The sequence below is a fragment of the Festucalex cinctus genome, chromosome 2 (assembly GCF_051991245.1).
Source record: "Festucalex cinctus isolate MCC-2025b chromosome 2, RoL_Fcin_1.0, whole genome shotgun sequence".
NCBI lineage: Eukaryota > Metazoa > Chordata > Actinopteri > Syngnathiformes > Syngnathidae > Festucalex > Festucalex cinctus.
In genome coordinates this window covers 33,071,431-33,089,609 of record NC_135412.1, presented here as the reverse complement: position 1 = coordinate 33,089,609, position 18,179 = coordinate 33,071,431, and the positions used below count along the sequence as shown (strand labels likewise).

Genomic DNA, 18,179 nt, shown 5'->3' with positions numbered 1-18,179 from the left:
AGTAGAAGAAACCACATTTTGCAAATGCAGTGTTGATATGAATGGCTTATAGTCAAAGTTACCAGGACTGTGTTTCCTCAAAAAATTCAGGATGTGAAAATAATGTAAATGGCAAATGCTATTTATTGTGCATCTTTCTTCAATAAGTTGACACTTAACCAACTAAAAATGTAAAGTTTAACTGAGCATATGCCCAGGGTAGGATTCTTTTTGGGTTCAAGTGTACTTCATGTGGACTCAGTGGTTTGTATTTTACTTCCATTGAGATCCTTTATCTGCCCAAAATAACCTTCTTCTGGTTTGCCTCTTGTCAGGATCTCTAAAGAGGGACAAGAGTGAGTATTATCACACAAACTTAAAATAACCCCAGAAATCAGACATTACCTTTTTAGGTCATGAGTCCCTGAAGGGAAGTAAGTGAACAAAACTGTATTTACGGGCACAGGACAGCATAACCTCGAATGACTTCTTGGCAGGACGATTCACTTTACAACAATCACTTGCAACAGTAAAGATAAAGTTTGCACACTTTGATGTAAATTTAGTTGCAATATCTCGGGTAAAATAGATTATGATTAACCAAAGTCATCTGTAAGGTTTAGGTACTGACTAGAATATTTCCAACATACAATGAGTTTCCATTTGCACTATACTCATGTGATAAGGCTTCCAACAGAGCACTTGTTCAGTACAATATAGTTAATGAAAAGACGATAACAAGTTTAACGGGTGAGTTTTGATGCCTCTCTCTTTTTTGATCCACTTAACACACCAACAAAAAGGTCTGCCTGTTCCACAACATGCCTTACTTGTGTGTTTTGGACTGGATTTTGTCCTTGAAAAGGGCACGGAAACTGACAGGCTGTGGGTGTGTGCATGCCTCTGTTAATGCGACACTTGGATGGAGCTGATGGCGTCACAATTGACACAGATTAGGAAAAGTGACACTTTGCCTCGAAATACTCTTCGGGGCAGTTAGATAAGGCATTTAGTGGCTTTATCATAAATGCCACTGTTTCATTTAAAAGGGTAAGGCACTTTGGATGTTGGTGCTGGCCTTTCAGTCTGGTGATGAATTTGCAAGAAAGTGGACAAAGTTTTGCAATGTGAGAGCAGAGTATCTGGATACAAATATAGAAGTGACATACAGTAGTGGTTATTAGTCAGGTGCTCCTCTGTACAAGTGGCTGCTTCTTGATTGGCTTGACGATAGGACGTGACTGCAGGCTGTTCTTTTCATTTTGGAAACAACTTAAAAGCCCTGTAAAGCAAAAATAAGTATTTTGTTCATTTGAAACACCACAGATAACAGTGTTGAATCATGCCTAATTTGATTGATATATATATAAAAAAAAGAAAAAAGAAAAAAAAGAAAAAAAGAAAAAAGAAAAACAACAACAATCGTGTAAAATATGAGGCCAGCACTCTATAATGATGTGGGTGTGTCTGTTAATGTGCGGAACCTCAAGGGTATGCAAACTTACAAGCACATTTCTAAATGATGTTTTGAGACCTGACCAAATTGAAGTTTGACCCTTGTTATGGAAGAGACTGCAATCATAATTCAAGGTACCACTACCAAAATAGCTATTTCTTACGTAATTGCTATAGTCCTCAGATCTAGTCAATTACAAGGTACTTTATTCTTCCAGCCATTCTTTGCTTCCTCCCTGGACCCCCGTCTTTGGGCAGCATCTTCTTGGCAGTGCTCCACACTGTGATTGATGTGGTTTTCAGAAGACCAAAACTACAGTCCCTGGCCAGTCTTTCTGTCACTGGTAGACCTTCTGTCTCTTTAGCCCCCATTGACTCCTCTTAACCCCCTTCTGATTTTGTGGTGTTGGTGCAGCTGCTTTCCATCACCTTGGCACATTTCGGCACGGATGTCCTTTGATTCGTATTATTTTGCCATAAAATGGGCTTTGCTGTGGGGTAAATATGAAAACATACAACACACTGCAGAATATCTTTCAGGGTCTCTTCCAAGAACTGTGGAAAAAGCAAAGAAGGTCACTGGTTCACTGTTGTAAACATACATTTACATTAGTGACGCCAATAAAATGATGCACATTTTTTAGCTTATGAACCATAGTAGCCATTTTCTTCCCCACACCAACCTCAATATTACATAAAACTGGACCAAAGTTAATCAGGCCAATTGAACCCATTTCTTGCTGTGACCTCTACATATTGTAATTTGAGTGATGGAAGAAGGGGGGAGTAGTGGCTGCAAGATAGTAGTTTCAAGGAGAGCTTTGCAGAGGACAATCACTGACCCTATATGGGCGCCTTTCCTGCATATACCAGCATGTTAAGGGGGAAACTGATAGGCAGGCGAAATATCTGGCACTTACAGAAAAGAGGCAGCGAGGACAGACAGGGCAGAATGGATATGGATTGAGTCACATGGCTGACGCGGCCTTCCTAAGGAAATGAATATTCCTTGTAAAGTACACTTGGTGGCACTTAGTCCTTAGGACACAATACAAGAGCAAAGGCAATCTATTCCCCACTTTTAGTTGGCATACTAATACCATGATAAGTATGAGCTTCTAATGCTTTTTAAAAATTATTATTCTAAATTAACATTCAATATTTTGTTATAAACTATGCATTTGGGGCAGATGGAGCAGCGCCCCATCTAATTTAGCAGATGCTAAAGTTTTCGTCCACACCATTGTTTTGTAACCAATACTGAGAAATTATACAATTGCAAAATTAAGTTGTATAAATAAACTGATAATTTCCCCTATAAACCCATGTGATATACTATCATTTTGTCCTCTGTGTCTGACACAGAGGTGTTCAGAACAACGAACACAGCTTTATTGGATCCCGTTCAAGTTTTATGTGCCAGTACAGTTATCAAAAACAATCAAAAGGCTTCCACTGGCATTTGTGCATGTTCAGTCACATAGCTTTCAGAGCCGCAGTCAGAGTGAACATTTTTTATTGGCCTATTGGGCAGTTAGCTTTGGGCCTTCCAAACTGTGGCTGGCAACAAGTGGCCACACAAATGTCATATGACCTGGAAGGAGTGTCCAAGAAATCCAACAACTGTAGTTTAAAATACTACTGCAGTTTGTTTGATTGTTACTCTACAATAAATTGTGCAGAGTACAGAGCAACTACTGATTATGACCCTAACATCTCCTTGATTTGAAACAAACCAAAGTGATTGTCTTAATTGAATTGTGTACGGTAATGTACAGTACCGTATGTATCCACTTTCACCCCACCAGCAGAGGCAAATTATCATGTGGTGGACTTGCACTTTGTATCAGATGAATGCGGTGCAGTGGAGGCACAACTAAACATGCCCAGGGGGCTGGAGTGAAACCAGCGTCTCATTTTCAGGGGCAAACAAACACATACAGGGAGCAGATATGGCTGTCACATCTCCCTTAGCTCCCCTGTCACCCCTGAGGGCTGTGGGCAGAAGTGAGCTTGGTGCTGTAGTGATGCCACACCAATGTACATCATGCAAGGACACCCGGCATACACAAATGTAGAGTAGACTCCAATGCATGTTGTTAAACTGTTGAAAGTATAATATATAACTCAGCCTTCCGGTTCCTCTTGAGGTCCCCAAAGTGACCTCAAGGTTGAAAAGAAACACGTGACGTCGCCTTCCTGGACTCCATTTTTGACTCTCCAAGATTGATCAGTGAGTGTGCTGGCGCCAAGCAGCTGTGTAGCTTTAGAGCAGCCAGGAGGAGGTTTAGTGGTTTTCAATAGTATTTCAGGATATCCTCGCTGCTGCAGTTTTTGGCAGACTAACAGCTGTGACCAGCATTAGTGTTCAAGCAGGCGGTTCTTAATGTACCCCAGCCCTTTGCCTCATTTGTCACATGGCCCCCATTCAGCCTGTTACCCACTTGCCTTCTGCATTGGTTGGATTGGTTCAAAGTAATGTGCGAACAGCCGTTTGCAATATGTTTGAGACTATCTCTGCATTTGAATTTAAGGTCAGTCATGGTTACATGAGTGCTTGTGACATTCTCCCACAGATGCAAACAGCGTGGAGACACCTTTCTAATTAACAGAAATAAAAATGATTACTCCTTTTTTTTCTACCAGTCTCTGGACCAAGGGAAATTAGTTACAAAGCCGTGTTGCTCATAATTTGACAACACTGCCTTGAATTCACTGAGATGTAAAATTAATTCTTGCAGTTGTTTTCAATGGGACCTTCATGTTTGCCTTGCTCATTGTTAGAAATCTGAGAAAAATACAAATGATTGGGCTTGGCTCAGTAACTTCATTGTGCGAGGAAAAGAAAGCCAAACTGGCTGGGGTTCAGTGAGTTTAGGCCTTTTGAGGGTTCATGTGTCAGGATTTATGTATTTAATTACATACACATTCTACTAATGGAAGTGGAGGAAAAAAAGGGAAATGGATAAATAAAAGCCCATCAAGCCAATAAGCTTGTAGTTTCCCTCTTACTGAAAGTTGGACACTACTGCTGTTTAGCTCCCCTTGAACTGGGCTAATACTTGTCTATTCCGATTAGGATTAGTGTGTGATGCATAGGCTCAGAGACCCAGGGCTGGTAATCTAATAAATCAAGATAAAAAACTCTGAGATTGGTTTACAGAGGTCTGGGATTTACTCTAGCCATCTCCGAGAAAGAGGGATTAACACAGCATTTGGTGCTGTAGCTACACACAACCTTTTCTGTTCCTACAGAGAGGCAGGCCAAGCAGGGAAGGAATAAGACTGACTGGGAGGGGGTGGCGTAGAAAGGCTGGCATAAGCTTTATATTGCCTAACAGACAGCAAATTAGACTCGCGGTGACAAGGTCAGGTTAGTCCTTGTACAGAAGGCTTTGTTCCATAGACAGATTAAAGGTCCTTGACAGTTTTTGCACTTTCAGATCATGTTGAACATATTAGAAGTCAATGTTGAATGAAGTCCTGTTGCCACAAAGATGTGGCATGAATGTAGACAGCTAGACTGCCCTGTCCTTTCCCTATTACCGTGAAAGGCAGGTTGAGTTGGGCAACGCACTCTCTAGCAAGCCAGCGACACCTTGCAGTTCTCCTGCCAGATAACTAAAGTGGTCGGTGATGGGTGTGGACATTTTATAGAGTCAGAAACAAAATAGAAAGAATTATCTTACAGTAGACATTTTAGAAAACTATCACACTGCTGCTTCTCTGTGAAAATGTGGATTACCAATGACGTAACATAGGGCTGTTAAATTTTGCGTCCTGAGTGTCAAGATCAAAAACTTCATTGCACTTCTCCAGATAAGTGGAAATTTACTGTGACCAGTGGAGACGCATTACATACATATCTCAAATTCTTAACCCAAAATATGTGCAAATAAGCATGGATGAACAAGCAGTTGGTAAAGTTCTGTCTTGTTTTTGACATAAGGTTTATGTTAAATGTATCTGGCATCATACAGTTGTATAGTACAAAAGATAAAAAGCATATATTTCAAGAGCTTGTGCTATCTGTTGCTCTTTATTTAGACAAGCTTTTTCTATGAAACAAGACCAAAACAATGACTTCCTGTTCTTTCTGGTGACAGGGTTTTCACATCAGCAAAATCCTAGCATCACATCCCAGCTTGTGCAGGATGGCCCTTTGCTTTCCTTCTGAGGCAACTCTTAGTAATATCACTAGCCAATTAGCAAGCAAACGAGAAAGAAATAGAGAAGCCAATTACTTCTGCGAGTTAGCTAAAGGCCATTTTAAACTGTGTGCCCATGACATAATAATGTTTATGGTAAATATTATAGTTGGAGACAGTGAGTGCATGGCGTGAGAGGCGAGGGAGGAAAAAAAGGCATCAATCTCAGATCGAGAATAATTTATTAAGATCTGAGATGTGGCAATTACGTGGAAAGGACCAAAAAGAAAAAAAAAAAAGAAGGAGCCAACTCTCCAGGAAGCGCATACATGATTGCAATCTTGATTAAATCCCCCTGGATCTAATGAGTTGATTTTCTGCTGTTAATATTGCATTGGCTGATGATGGATTCGTTAAGATAATGGAACGAAGCTAAAATATAAATGACTCCCTGTCAAGGAGCAGATTTTCGTCATTTTCCGTCTGACACCTCTGCCGTGGGGATTTGGTGAGGCCTTTTTGTGTTTAGAACCACAAGTATCTGGAATACTAATTGCTCATGTGTGGGAGCTTCTAATACCTCACCCCCTCTCTGCACCCACAACCCCTCCTATCATCTTGGTAAATATGTCTACTACTCACTCCTCAATGCAGAAAAAAAGGGACTGAGTCACCCCTTTCTTTAATGTTGGCTATAGTTATTATTTTAGTTCTACTTTTGACATTAAATGACTGGTTAAGATTCCTTATTTTGCATTACACAGAAAATCCATTCATCCTGTTTGACATATTTTCTTACCTCTGCCAAATGCAAATACATGTATGCAAGAGGCATCATTGTTAGTTTGTATTAGATAGCTTACACAACGCATTAAACTTAATTGTAATCATACTTTAAAGTAAATTTTCTCACAGAGCAGCTATGTCACCATGCTCTTGCATTTTAATTTTATATTTTAATGTTAAATTACTCTGCCCGTAGGCAATATTCGGACTGAGGTCAACATTCCGGCTTCTGAAACATTCGAGATGACCCGTTTACATGCGTGAGCGAACAGTTCCTGCCTTATACATGGTTATTGTGTCCAATTGGTATACTTGGTTAGAAAGCGTGGAGCACGGACAACATCATTGTGCAAATAGACATTTGCTCTTAACGTTCTACAGCCAATAAAATAAGTTATATGTATGTCACCATGTTAAATAAAATAGTCGGTTTCCTCTTGAGTATTTCCGATGGACAGCACACCAGAAGCACGGAATTACCGTAGAGACAGAAAATGACATGAAAACGCTGCTGAGAAATCAATGTATTCAAGTGAGGCACATTTAGCGAGTGGGACGGCGCTGCAATACCAAGATGCCTCGCGAATAGAGCAATGCGTATATATGACCAATTTGTTCGGGTTAGAAAAGCGGTAACCCAGATGTCTTATTCGAGGTTTTAAAAACCTCAATGACTATGATTACATGCAGTCAATATTCGGCTTAAGGTCAGAATTCGGGTTTGTGAAATAATCGCGGTAACACGTACATGAGTGGCGGACCGGGTTACTCTTGTTTACATGTCATTTGTGCTCGATTGGAATATCCCATTCGGACCGCGATGTGCAGAATACGTAATTACATAAATAACATAATTTACGCTTTTAACTTATGTTCAATTATATTTATGTCACTCACTACGCTAAATAAAGCAGTCGGTTTCCTCCTTGCTCGAGAAGTGTGGTTCTATGCTGCCAGCGTCATGTTTGTTTACAGCGGCTTGAGTATTTCCAGTGGGTTACACGCTAGAAGCACGAACTTGTATACTTGGCATTTTCACCATATAGACACAAAATAACGTGAAAATGTCACGGAGAAATCAGTGCATTCAAGCGAGGCTCCTTAAGTGAGTAGGGACGGAGCTACGCATAGGCCTACATGTCATTACTGCATAGACCAAGATTTCTTGAGAATTCAAATAAGCAAAGAATAAGAAGACGAAGAAGAAAATGGAGAGCATACGCATAGCGAAAAACAACGCACCGTTCAATCGAGATATTCCAAATGCGTTAATATGAGCAAAAATTCCGGTTATGAAAGGGGTAACCCAGAGGTCTTATTCAGGTTTTTAAAAACACAAATAATGCTTTTATTCGGGTTTTTAAAACCTGAGTAAGAGCATATTTGCACGTGTTTACATGGCCTTACAAAACTCAAATTTTGCCAATATTTGGGTTTTAGTTATTGCCTGCATGTAAATGTAGTCATTAAGAACATATTCAGGATTTTACACGTTTACGTGGCCTTTCAAAATCTGAATATTTGGGTTTCAAAAGGGTTATTGACTGAATGTAAATGTAGTCACAGTTACCGTCTTATGGAGACTCATATGATCTCCAAATTGGAGACCGTTGGCCTATTTAAACTGATGTAAATGCTCTTTGCATAACCCTAACCAACCAACCAACCAACTCAAAATGTCCTTTGGTACAATTAAGCAGGCATTGTGTGTAAGTTCACACCATTTTAACACTGTATGAAATATAAAGACAGAATGGAGATTAGCAAGTTTGAGCACTGATGATATAATTTAAGCACAGTTTGTGTATCAGAATTGAACACTGCACTGTTGTGTGTTAATTTGACATAACCTACCTACATAATCCCAAACTTTGGCCATCATTCTCTTAATCACCATTGTTGTCAAGTTTCACGCTTGGCCTGACCTCTCTTTGGTCACAATGATGATATTTTCCTATTTCTGTGCCCTATTACCAGGGAACCTGTTTGATTGGGCCATCTGCTATGGCCCTTTCTTGTGTGTGTCACTTTTTGTGTCCTTTAACATGGTTTTACTAGAAAGTCTTTTTTAATCAATCAAAAAGCAGGCAGAAAATAGGCTTTGTTATGGTCAGGCCTGGGGTCGTGTGATGCCTGCTGACAGCTCTTCAAAAGGGATAAAAAGGAATATTTTTTGAGGAAAACGGGGGTTTCCATGGCACCGGCACTTGTTGCACATGGATCACCATTCTTTAGTTCTGCATGAGATTGAGGTTTCAAAGGGCTGGACAACAAAAATTAGGCGAGGACGGGCCAGCGGGACTGTGGCGTTAGCTGCCCCCTAAGCCCCCGACTCTGTCCTCTCCTGGGGGACAAGAGAATAGAAGCCAGAAGTGACAGCTCAAAAAGGGGCCTACTAGGTGCTGTCAAATATGCATGAGTAAATGGTCAGTTTCCCTTTCTGATGCACCCCAAATGCTGACCGGCGGATGCATTGTTGTGGATCATATTTCATGTAATTAGAGGGGGTTTCATTCAGAAAGAGCTGTCCATTTCAAAATCTATTTGGTGAGCAAACTAGCAACCAGAACGTATATTGGCAACTGTTGCAGTAAAAACTGTTATGTTGAGCCTACATTGACTATTCCTCTATTAATTGATGGTATATATTGTAGCTAAGTCCAAACAAAACTATACAAAGTTACAAAGTGTGGACAAGTCGATCACACTAAGCGCGCCATCATATACATCATAACTAGTATGTCATGTAACTCTACGAGAGCTCAGTTGTTGAGTTATTATTACTATCCTTCATGTTGGGAAAAATATATATATATTTCTCTATTAAGCCAAAGCAAGCCCTCTTTTTTCCCATTGCTGTTGAAATGAGCATACCAAACAAGCGGAAGTACAATTTTTACTGTAGATGGAACATGGCTATAAGAAGCGATGCACTTAAGCGGTGCGCCGGTGCGCAAGAGCACTGCAAATGGAAGTTAGCCAGCTTGACTGAGGTCAAGTCAGCTGTCACAACAATTGCTTCAAAATAAAAGCTAATTAAGGCAGTGATATCCATGTACAGTCTTAAATGTTGCACTTTTATTTTGAAGTTGATCCTTGTGGCATGTTGCGTATCCTATGAATAACCATTGTGGCAGCTGGCTCAACTAGGCTGGCTGTAGTGCTCACGACTATATTTGCTAGATTTGTGGCCAAACCCGTCGTAGGAGAGCTGCCGGAAAGCCAGTTATCTTCGTGTTGCTGTGCCATGGTTCCGATGGTCCATCAAAAATATTTCCTTACGTACTAGCCTAGAGAAGTGTTGTAAACTACCTAGCTGATCACAGAGTCCCATATTGCAAGTCAGAGGTGGGCAATTTTTCACACTGGCCACGCAACTCAATTGTGTTATATATGAACTTATAAAACAGAAATTCATATGTTCATATTGTTTTAATAAGCTGCCATTGTGTAGCCCTGGTATAACATGTAATTAGGGAATAAAAAGTGAAAAATGTTAATTATTGAAATGACATCTCCACATATTAATGATAAACCTTGCCCAGATGTGCCGTAAGTTTAAGTTAATCCATGACGTCGGAGGGTGGGGGAAAAAATGAGCACCAAACATCAATCTCTGGTGCCCATTTGAGGACCACACCAACATTTTTGTGACTCTCTCCCCCCAAAAATTTGACCTTGAATTGTTTCCAAAGTAAACGTGTGCACACATGAATGGTGAATCGAAAAGCACAATGCTTTTTGCTGTTGTCTTACATTTATGTGAAATGAAATTAGTTAAATGTCACAAGGTGTTTCAACTCCTTTCAGTTACCTGAGAATAATTACCTTTGTACTCCACCTTGAATTCCTCTACAATTACATATTCGTGTCTCTTTGAGAAATGACATTGGGAGGGCAAGGTTTTTTTTGCATGTCAGGATTCCTTAAAGCAATTTGCAAACATTTCCATAGCATCATCACCGCCACCTTCATTAACAAACAAGGTTACCAACATGCTGTCAACACTCGTGCAATCAGCAGATTGTGTTTCAGTGCTGGTATTCAGTCAGTCAGTCTTCAGTACATTTGCACTTTGAAATGGAGCATTAAAAGTAATCAAGGTTGTAAAATGATTGTTCTGTATTTAAGAATGTGCACATGTAAACAAGTCCTTGTATATCCTTATCTTGTGGTTTTATTTAAGATGAACTGTTTCCAAATACAGTATAGTTGAAGTGTGACTACATAAGGACTTCTATGTGAGTGTATTATTATTATTATTAATTTGTTCTTCAAGGTTCCCAACAATGTTCTGTCAGTCTGTTTAAAAGGTTAATGCGGCTGGGATATGTTCCTTGATAGGATTTTATCATTCTAGGCATGCTCTGTTTCCTGATGAATATATTAAAATTATTACTGTGCAAACAGAGTTTCTAATTACTGACCTGCTTGCCATTGTACTCTGCGTTCTGTATGCCCCCCAACACCCCCTCCTCTCCATGCCTTGTTTATTTATCTGCACCAGTGAATACAGAATAGTCAATGCAATGTCATTTCCATCCACATGAAAATGATTTTGAAAATGCCAATCTTGCCTATTATACAGTGTAATTACTTGTCCGCGTTTTGATGTTATCATATATTCAGACGTTGCTGAGGCTAAACATCTTGTCAGCTGATGAAATAGCATTTGGAACAAAAATACCCCATTTGGCAAAAGTTTTTTGTTTTTTTCCCCCCGTCTGTACAAACCCAGACGTGTATTGAAGAATTCATCCATTGTGAGAGAAATTGAGATTCACAGCAAAGTGTAATGTTGGATGACAGTGTACTCATTGGATGAAATGAGTTATAGAATAAGCTCTGTAAGTAATAACAATCCTTGAGATTGTTATGGAATGTGTTTTTCACCATAATGTACTGTACATTCACCCTACATACGGCAACACCTTAATGCATTCTTACGTTACGAATGAACTGAGATTACAGGCCTGTCACCTCAGCAGGTTTTTCAACTTACTTTGCCAAAAATGTTCATTTTGATCAGCCCAGCCTTGCCATCATCATGCGACGGTTCCTCACGAATAGTTGAAGACTTTATAGGAGTTGGGTTGGGAGAGTGTCGTGAGTGTTTGCACCATGCAAAAGGGCAACCTTGTTGTTTACTTGTCTGCCTGCAATGTTGCACAGGGGGTTGATCAGGGGACTTGATAGGAGCTGCAATTTAAAAAGAGGACACTTCAGCTCAGAACAAAAACAATTAAAGGAAAATGAAAGATGTCCCCCAAGGGTTAAAAATAGAAAATTATCAACGTGCATCCACGAATCCACTCCGTCCCACACCACCAAGCCCCTCTCTGTTCACCCCATCCCTCCCCTCCCAGAAACTTACTGGGCCTGCATTGTTATGTATGATCAGATCTGCCAGTTCTTCCTCTAAGCTCCTTGTCACATTTTGACTTAATGAAGTGCAACTTAGAAGGGAATTGGGTTCATCATGCTAGTCGCACGATGCTCCCTTGTTGTAGCAAACAGGAGCGGCATGGGACCGAAGCGCTACAGCGCGAGTCGTTATCATTCCGGTCAGTCTGTTTAACACAAAATTAAACAAAGAACTAATTAGTGCCTCATGAATTAATAACTGCACTGTTGCTGAGAAGAAGTTAGGTTGCTGAGGGGAGATATAAAATAAGTAGGAAGATCAGGTTAGAATTATTATTACTTTTTCGGGATGCATGGGCTCTCAAGGTTAGGAAACTTTTGAGAGGATTTAAAAGTGACTCAACCAGCACAGATGAAGTCAGTGTTTGTCCTCATGTTACATTTTGTCAGGGTTAATGGGTGTCATAAATGACAAATGCACTTATAATTTTCTGCAAATATGAGAGACATGTGGCAAGTGGATATTGAAATAAATTAAACATTACTTACATTCCATGGCTGAAACATAGCTGAGAGCTGAAAGTGGCTGAGAAAACATAAAAAAAATAAATAAAAAAAAAGTGATTGAAAGTTAGTTATTGAAGATAAAGCTGCTGAGGTTAGGAATGACATTGTAACAACATTATATACTTACGTGACCTTCAAACTACACCCTAAAATAATTAATATTAAAAGGAAATAAATAAAAGGAAATATTAGCTAAACATGAGAATGTTTCTGTTTCTGATCTCACCACAGTTTAGTTTTGTGAAATCTGCCATATGTTGTAGGAGCTGCCATACGGGCTGGTCACATTGCAGGTCATATGGCGGAAAGCTCCCACTTGCCGTGTTCTGCTAACACACGCATAGGCTTTGTACTATTCTTAAGACTAAGGGGGAATAAGGGGTTTATAGTTTTCTTCTTTACACTCAACCCATAAAATCAAGGTAAGTATAACATGGTTCTGGGGCTGTATTTTCATTCATTTTAATGGAAATTTTTTTTGCTTTAGATCGCAAACTAATGGAGTTCATCAACCAAGATTCTCAGAAATCATTTGCCATTTTAATGTGATTATTGGTGCATCCTGTGGTTGGACAGTCAGTATTCACGGCAGTGGTGAGCGGTAAGCTTTTACAGTGGTCATGTTGGAGTGACACACATGCGAGCGCCCGATAGAAAAAGCGACTGGCCAAATGTTAATTCGGCATCTTTGCTTTCATCACATGTAAATAAATGGGCTACGCCCCTGGATCGGTCGCCAGGCATGAAGTTCGCGGCCCACATTTTGAGAAAGACTTTTATAGGATTGTACCATCCTGGACAGCTAGTTGAAACACTGACATTACTGTGTTGAATGCAATGTATATTAACAGTTAATGTATAGTTAAATTCAAAATAATTCATATCATGGTCTAAGTTTGATTTATAGTGAATTTGTATTTGATGAAAGTATGTCTTCTGACCCATTTGTTTCTTGACGCCACTTTGTGTTCTCACAAGTGTTCCTGGCACAATTTATATTTTACTCCTACTGTGACATATGTGCACTTTCATACCGTTTATAAAAGTCATGTGAGTGACAAGTCATGAGGAGTACAGATTGTTGTCATTGGGTGCATATAGACAACAAGGCCTGTTTTCAATTATACAGTATATGTTGCAATAATGTGCATCTATGTTTTTTTGTGTTTTTTTTTGCTTCTCCTTCACTCTCCGTTCCAGATGAAGTGAGCTTCCTGAACGGAGTGACTCCCCAGGAAGAGAAAACGAGGTAAGACAAATCCCCAACATGACTGATGACTGTCCCCACCATCTCCCCTGTTCATATCTACAACAATATCAGGCATCTTCATTAATCCCCATGGATCAATGTGTCTGGGGGTTGTAAAAATTGACAAATGACTTATTAGAATCCCACCGTTTTATTTTCCAACTGATTAACTCACAGCAATGTCGTACACTACGCTGGCACACTGATGTATCTGTTTTCCAAAGAGGGCCCCTCTCGCTCACTCCCTTTCTTGTCATGTGATGAGGTATGTAACACTGTGTAAAATACATGCCAGACAGTGTATTGGCTCCCTGCTACAAGAACAATATGCTGCTTTTGACATACAACAACTGCGCTTTTATGAGATCCTTGACATGAACAGCTGGAGAGATTTGCTTTTTCGTTGTGTTGCACAGATATTATGAAGGCAAGGTTTTATGGAACAACAGGTCCATTTACTTGGTGCATTGTGTCGTTATCTAATTGTTGTGTTAATTTCAGGCTGATGTTCCATGATACCTGGTTTATGTCTGGAAATTGTCACAGCAACATCCCACATTGTCATCTTGACAAAATAATGTAATTTTTTTTCGCGGTATGGCATTTATTACTGGGGCAGACATTAGACACAGACATCTAAGTCCAGATGACATCCACCAAATTAACAAGAGGATAAAACCTTTTGTTGCTGATAAAAAAAAATAAAAAAAATAAAAAAATAATCTGCCTCTGTACAATTTGACTCTCCAGAGGACACTAATGACTTGTGACTTAAAGAAACTGGGTTGCTTCCCCCCCCTTCCTCCTCCTCCTACTCCTCTTCCCTGAGATGAAACCATGTGTGCTAATGATGTTAGCTGGTATGAGCACAATGCTGATGTGGGAGTCTGTCATGAGGATGCAGACAACAACCCCTGCCCCTGGCCTCTTAGTCAAGAGGGATCTCAACATTCAGTAGTGACACCGTGGGCTGCCACATGTCAAACTCGGAGACCCCGGCTACCACTGAGGACTGGCATGATCGTGAATTGAGGCGGAGGGCTACGCCACACTCCTTTGTGTCTGATGGTGTCACTGGCACACTGGAGAGGAGACGTCAATTGACAAATCTGGCACTAAGTGAAAATTATTTTCATTTCTTTCTGTACTCTTAAGTGCTGCACAGCTCTACACATGAACAAGTTGCTTTCCAAGTACAGTATGACTGTCAAACTGTGTATAGCATCCAAACGCTTCCCTGGTGGGTAACCACATAGCAGCAACATCGTTAGTTTAATTGGCTTCTGATAAATGTTAATGCAACTTATAAATACCGGCTGGCTTTAACGCGGTGTTGGCGTGACATCCCCTCCACTGCTTATGGCTCTCGTAGACGTACCATAGGCCCCGGGAACACTCCTGGAGCAGCATGCAGTCGCTCTCCTAGACAGTGGGAAGAAAATTAAACTGCCAAATTTGTTTTCATTGGTCCCAGGGACGATCTCAAGGGACGTTTGGGCTTTTAATTGAGCTCACTGAGCAGAAATGTATAGGGCTGCTTACCAACAGTGACGTCTCCCCTTTCCTTCTCGTTAGGCTCAAGCACATTGTTTGTTCAGGAAAATGACGATTTGCCAAACATTAGTACCTACTTTGTAGCTGACACGTTTTTTTTCTTGTGTTCCTATGTAGAAAAACGCAATGCAGACTTGACCATTATTGATTTTGTAAACATAGATTATTTTTCTTCACTTTTTTGTCTTGCTTTCTGTATGTTCTTTAATAAACATTGAGTTCATTCAGTCACTAGTCTAGAAAAATATCTACGGTTTTGCAAAAAGGAAACCTATTAAGCATAATCGCCATTACTGATTCAGTCAGGATGCGATAATAAAGTCAATTTTAGCATCCCCCCCCCCCCCCCCACTTCTCTATTGCCGTTTTTGTCCTTTAAATTTTTTCCACTGTGTCAAAGCAAGTAAAGGCTACATGGATACGGCAGTCCTGTGTAAATATTTATGATGTAACATCTCCATGTGAATAGACTTTCCTCTGAATCCATCCATCATTACAGGCATATCGTGAAAGCCCACCTCCTGGTCCTATGGAGCTGAGACAGGAGTGGCGTGTCCCCCTCTCTCAAAGTATTTGTTTTTCTTTGGGTTGGGGGCAGCCCAGCTGTGAGGGCATTTCATGTGTCAGTCCTGCGCTTTTTATTCAACAGCAACTTCAAAGTCCATTTTGCTCCATTGTTTCTTTGACTCTTGGACCTGAAAAATCCCCAAACAGAGAAATTTGATGTAGGTCAAGTTCCAGCTGCCCATGAAAAAGTAACATTCTTAAAGTCAAAACATTTAAGTCATGGTTACCAGCTAATCTTTTGTTCCATTAGGCCCTGTACTTCTTCTTTTTTTTTTTTTAAACATTTCCCACTAGAGAGCTGATTAATTCAGTCCAAAAACAAAATGTTGAACAATTTACCGCCTAAGCATTTGCATATATGTGTGTCAATGCACAAATCGAGAAATTAGTTCCAAAACTTTAAACTGGCCAGCCACAGCCACTTTGTTGAAAGAAAAGAAAGTGGGTCGAGAGAGGCTTCCGTTGGCCACTGTTCAACCCAGTTAAAAAAACGAACCGTGCAATCAGATTTCTTTGTTTGCTATAACAATCTTCATGCGCAACGTCACTTTTCGGCACCGAAAGCCCATCCTCATAGCGAAAAAAAAAATGGTGTGTGGGAGAGATGGTCGTTTATTTCATTCAGTATTAAACTGCTTTTTAAATGACGTGAAACTCATAGAGTCATTAAGACCCCAGCAGCTGACGCCACTGGAAGCATTTATTTTGAAAGAAAGCGTGCAGTTCCCAAACACTTGCATATCGCTGGTGTTGCTTGTACCCCCGAAATCGTCACTTTTCGAGACCCCAAAAATGGCATGTTTGTTCAACCATGAACATTGCATCATCCAAGAGAGTTAGCCGTTGGCAATAATTAATAAAAATAACCAGGGCTCTACACTAACCTTTGCACCCGTAGCACTGGTGCGATAAACTTTTTCAGTTGGTCGCACCACACAGGTTTTGGTCACACCCTTTTTGAGGGAGATACAGCATGGCCGTATTTGCTGAAGTAAAGTTGTCTCAATTTGTATAGCGTAGTTTCAGATGACGTTAAGATTGACAGCGACTCAACAAATAGCTGCAAAATATTTTACTGTAACAAGATTTGTCTGTAATAAAACAGGTCAATTATTTTACATTAGCCTACTTTAAAAGAATGTGAAAAACTAGAATGGAGGATGGAAGCCTAGTAGATGATTATGTATTGTAAACAGACCTGACTATATGGACCATTGTTTGTAATAAAGTTAAAAAAAAAATAAAAAATAAAAGTGATTTCACATCCATCATTCTTAATGTATGCCAGCTTTTATAGATTGATAGAAAGCCTACATTGTTTAGATATTTGCAGTTATTTACAGTTAGTGCATTCATGGACTTTTCTTTGTCTGAGTTTGAAATGTCCGACAGTATTTGAATGCGGCTGCAGTTGGGCTCGCCAAGCGCTGTTGTTTACGCTCCCGTTAAAGTAGCTAGTTGCTAATGCCGGAGACTTGTGCCGAATCATACAATGACAGACTAATTAACTTTCTTAGCATCTTTAATTGGCAATTAAATATAATTTCGAGGTGGCGTTGTGTTGATGTTGGAAGTCGACAGCCACTTTAGGACTAGTTAAGCTGGCCGCCTTGATCTGGAAGATGTCACGAGCTACGTGGGTCAATTTCAAAATACAAGTAACAAGGCAATTGCATCGATGTCAATGTATTACTGGGAAGGCTTTTATTTTGAGGTTGGCCTCCGCAACGCGTTCCGCGGATGTACGACCCAAACCGTGGCACTTGATCCATACGGATCACGGCTCAAAGATGAGCCGTTGCAGCACTTATTAAAACATGTACTCACACCGTGGTACTGGATTAATATTTCGCCAGCACAGGCTGTAGAGTTGGCCACCTTTGAGGGTGAATTGGTCGCAGTGTCGAGCCCTGTTAATACCCGTACGTGTGAACTAACCAAAAGTATACATTTTTGAAAAAATTTTAAATTTGCCAAATTTTGACTTATAAGGTTTCGGCTGACGATGAATGTGTAAATCCATACTTCCACGAGTCGTTTATCTCACGTCCAGCTTCTCGCTGATTGGTTCATTCTGTTTGTTTGTTCAGGTTCGCCGCACCTCAGAAATAGGGATGTAACGATATCCAAACATCGATATTATCACAATAGGAAGGTTATGATACGATAATTATCCCGATATTGTGGGGGGTTGGCGATACTTAAAAAAGAGCACAATATTGTAAATATATATATATATATATATATATATATATATATATATATATATATATATATATATATATATATATATATATATATATATATATATATATCATACTAAAAAAAGCACAATATTGTGCTTTTTTTTACATAACAGCAATGCATATAAACCACCTACAATCTCTAATAACAATATTGAGGCTAATGCAAGCACACATTGATCGCTTCACAAGCAAATTAGGTTCCTCTTCATCTGACAATTAGCATAGATTTTAAACATAGAAGGCCAAAACATCCCTAATGAAAAT

The 18,179-nt window shown here is 39.8% G+C and overlaps 1 long non-coding RNA gene across 1 annotated transcript in view; it reads left to right on the top strand.

Annotated features, from left to right (window-relative positions):
• LOC144014615 (uncharacterized) overlaps nucleotides 1–13,660 on the top strand; it is a 101,505-nt gene extending 87,845 nt beyond the window's left edge. The window contains exon 4 of the long non-coding RNA XR_013282509.1: nucleotides 13,500–13,660. This is a non-coding gene — a long non-coding RNA (uncharacterized LOC144014615). The remainder of the gene's footprint in view (nucleotides 1–13,499) is intronic.
• The last annotated feature ends 4,519 nt before the right edge of the window (nucleotides 13,661–18,179 follow it).